Here is a 4,712-nt window from a genome sequence, read left to right as displayed (position 1 = left end):
AAGTGTCATTAATCATATCATATTTTGTATTATTTTCTTAAGAAACACCTTAGACAGTTGGAGTTTGGTAGGACTAAAGAAATATTTGAAGTACAAGTAAATTATATATTTGTATGAATACTTTACCGGAAAAACCCGAAAATCCAAAAAAACCGAAAAAATCCAAAAAAACCCGAGGTTGAAAAACCCGAGTTTTATTGGTTTGGTTTATAGATTTAAAAATCCGAGTCAAATGGTTTGGTTTGATATTTAAAAAACCCGAACCAACCCGGTCATGTACACCCCAATTACATACTATATTTGTTTTTAGCTCCTTTAATATCAAAAAATCGTGATACTAATCCCTATAATATTTTATTAAGAACCTTCAATTTTTAATTAATTGAAATAGTCATTCGTTATATTTTGAATCTGAAGATTTCACAAATTTTAAAATTTATTAATTATTAAATCATTTAATTATTCATGTATTATATTAAATTTGTATTGATAATACATATTTAAGAATAATGTCATTTTTAAGAACAATCTAGATGTAAATTACTTTCTATATGAAATGATTAAGAAAATACCACAAGAATTAAAATTTGAAATTTACTTGGTTTCTATTTAATAAATTAAATTAAATTAAATTTAAATGCACCCTCTACGCTCCTACTTATCAAAGTAAATTAAATAAAATTCTAATTTTACTCTCTTAGCTCCTACTCATCAAATAAATGGTTAAAAAGTATCACAAGGACTAAAATTTAAAATTTTGTTATAAAACTAAAGCAAAATAAGACAAGAAATATAGAAGATGAAAGCAATAGAAATAGGGAGACAAGAGAAGAACGCTTTTCTTATTCTTCCAAATATTCAATTGATAATCAAATTTTCAAGTGTATCCAATATGAACTCTTATGCCTCTATTTATAGTATTACATAGAGGCATACAAAATGTTAGTTATAAACATGACATTAACCATGAAAGTTATGGAGACAGTTACCATGTAAGTTATGGAGGAATATCAAGGGGGAAGGTTATGGAGGTTTGGGAGTTACTATACATTATGATGTAATTACACCTTGAAGTTATGGACATCCACATAAATATATTACAACACTCTCTCTTGAATGTCTGATAATATGCCTCATTAAAACCTTATAAGGAAAAATCATGTGGGAAAAATTCTAGTGAAGGAAAAAGAGTACGAATATCTTGTAATACACATTGGTTGTTGCCTCATTAAAAACCTTGTCAGGAAAACCCATTGGGGAAAAAACCTAAGCCAACGAAAAAAGAGTGCAACATGTATTTGCTCCCTCTGATGAAAACATTACTTGATATCTCGGAGACAATGCAGTACAATCTTATATCTCAACTTCTCAAATATTGATGTTGACTAGCCTTAGTGAATAATTCTACAATATTATAGCTTGAACGGGTCTTTTGAACGTCTATCTCACCATTTTGTTGAAGATCATGTGTGAAAAAATTTTCTTTGAAATATATTTTGTCCGATTTACTTTTTTTGTATCATTCCATCAATTGAGCTATACATTATTTTCGTATATGGCGGCTGGAATATCCCTTTCCAAAGGAAAATCACATATTTCCTTAATATGGCAGATCATGATTCCAACCAAACACACTCCCGACTTACTTCATAGATCAATATTATTTCTGCATGATTTTGAAGAAAGTGGTTACTAGTGTTTGATTCTTTGACTACCAAGATATTGCTGTGCTTCCACATGTAAACAAATATCTCATTCTCGATCAAGCTTTATGTGGATCAAATAAATATTCTGCATTTACATAATTAAAAAAATTAGACTCGGAGATTGATCATTTCAATTTTATTGAAACTCGTCCTTTGTTCTCAAAGAAAATCACGCATCTTCTATGTGTTGAGTCACTTGGTTTGTTAGTTTCTTGGCATAACTTGAATGATAATATGCTGATCTCTTCACATAATTTTCATTATATTGATCAAATAATCTTCTAGCATTTGCATAAGCAACAATCTTTAAGTGCACCAATTGCACTAATACATGATATTTTCTAATCATTCTTATGAGATCGAAAAGATTTTTTCTATGTGTTAAGCAATCTCAGAACCAATGGGTACTTAATGGAATTTCTTTAAGACCTTTTAAATCCTTCAAATATTTTCATATAACCTTCATCGTCTAGTTAGACATAATAATCATTCATTATACATATTTAAGTATTTCATCTATTGCCAGACTGATACAAGTCTCATTGCATCCACCACTGGAGAATATATCTCTATTTAATAATGTAAGAACTTTTGCGAAAACTCTTTATGCCCCAAGACACAAACCATACTTTATATTTTACGGTTATACTTTCACACAATGATTCATTTGTACCCAACTAACATTATATTTTTATCTATGGACTATAAGTTCAAAAGCATCACTTTTTCAAAAAACATCACCTTTCTCAGTGAAACAAAGTATACTTGAATAGTGCACTTTATTTGGCCAATCATTTATCTGTCCATATTATATGACAGATTTGAATTCAAGATCCTCGTCACCATTTATAGCATTAAGTGCTACTTCATAATAAAGATACCGTCGACGGTCATTTGACTCTACTCTAATATGACATAACTTACCGAGATCTCTTGATTTTTTGTTGAAATCTTCCTCATGAGCCGTTAATTCATGTTGAGTTGGCATGATGACAAGACTGCTGATGTGTTTTCTGTTTTCAGAAGAAATATATCTTCTGTTTTAGTTTTTCAGTTATGAGTATTCTAGTCTTTAGGCATGTATTTGTTGGTAGACTTAGTTCCTAGTTATTAGGAAGATTATGTTTTGCAGTTACTGCATTATTTACTGCAAATTGTTAGGAGTTTCTTCTATTTAAATATTTCTTCCTTCAACTTAATAAATTATTCTCTCTTTTTTCTTCTTCTGGCGTATGTTTTTCTTTAGCTTCTAACACCAACATTTTTCATTATTTTCAGGTACCTAAAATGTTTTTCAAGGTATTATGAAGTGTTATGTCATTATTGTGCTTTTTAAACATAATTGCCTCCTTTTAATGATCATTTTGATAATTTGGTCCTCTACTTCCTTAAAGAGTTTTATGTTTGGAATTGGTTGGTCTATCACACTTTTGGTGTACCATAGACTCTATCCTTCAAAGACCATTTATTGAAACACTTGCAGCTTAATTACAATATTTGGTCAGCAAATACCTCGGGCAAATTATTTGCAATATTTTGCAAATAAATTATTTCTTGAACTTCAAGTTCACATTTTTAACGAGGATATAGATAATCACCCCACACATAATTTTCAGCTGCTAATTATATCTCCCGCTAATGTTAGGAAATCTGACATTTACCGCCAAACTCATTTGGGGATTCATCTTTGTGCATGGTAGAACAATAAAATTAGATGTGCACACATCATATTTTAGATGAAAATTATTTGGGTCCTGACCCTGAACCAATTGTGATGGGAGAACCTTGTTGGCTTGATGCATACATGTTAAATAAACTCATCTTTTACCAAATTTTATTTGTTAGATTTGTTCTCATAATCAATGCTCTATTTATAATTGGAGGCATACAGTTTCTGCTAAACCAACCAGCATTATCAACATAATTTTATACTTTGGAACTATGCTCTTAATTTAACAATTCGACCAAACAACCTTACAAAACCAATCTGTAAGTTGATAACAAACGCACATGTGATCATTCCATAGATGCATCTATTAAATCATAATAGTAAGTGGTCCACATGGCAGGTGAACGGGCCCATGTTCATATTTTTATATGATCCAAATAATTTCAAGGGATACAATCCCAACCTTAGCTGGTACAATGATCATTTTACCATGAGAAGAAGCAGCACAAGAGAATTCTCGAAGAATATTTATTTCTTCAACATAAGCCACGTGAATTCTCAATTTCTTTTACTTCATATTTTAACCGGAATGACCAACCGGTTGTGCGAACCGACATGTATTCTAGTAAACTTTTAGTTTACTTTTGTAGGTGATTCCATCATCATGCCTATATTTGTATACAACTGTAACGACATGTTCCGGACGTTATGGAAAAGCCAATGGGGAAGGAATTTGGGCCAGAATAACTTGGAAATTTCTAGCCTAGGCCAGACTTGGACGAAATCTAAGTCAGGTGGGGTCTAGGGTAATCTGGTAATGAATGTGGATCTAATTATGATTTTGATCAAATGAGTGGATAGCCAAGACGTTAAGGAGCCTGTACGGCTTTACAGAATCAAATTCAGGCGCATAGAACCCTCGAAGCTGATCTTGGTGTTAAAAGATAGTTTTAGAAAGTCTCAGTTTGAAGGTGTGTTGTGAAATAGGAGCTTGGAACTCTAATTCCGAGCTTCGGTCCATGTGCAAGACCTGGGGCAAGATAAATGCCGCCAGGGCGGGGTTGCTATGGCGAGATGGGGTCCGCCGTGGCGGGTCAGTCACAAATCAAGTCAGGGAGAAACTCCAATTTCATTATTTTCTGCAAAACTTCGCTCTTAAGAGCTAAGGGACGACCTAGGACGATTCTTGACAGTTTTTCACGATTTCTAGAGCTAAAGGTAAAGAAATTACTCCTCTAATCCGTATTTCGATTCCTAGAATTTAGAACCTTGGGTAATTATTGTTACAGAGGGTTTTGTCCTGAAGTTGATGGTGGAAAAAGCCCTAGTTGAGTACT

The sequence above is a fragment of the Solanum tuberosum genome, unplaced genomic scaffold (assembly GCF_000226075.1).
Source record: "Solanum tuberosum cultivar DM 1-3 516 R44 unplaced genomic scaffold, SolTub_3.0 scf00239, whole genome shotgun sequence".
Taxonomy (NCBI): domain Eukaryota; kingdom Viridiplantae; phylum Streptophyta; class Magnoliopsida; order Solanales; family Solanaceae; genus Solanum; species Solanum tuberosum.
The sequence above is the reverse complement of the archived record's forward strand: the minus strand, read 5'-3'. Positions refer to the sequence as shown.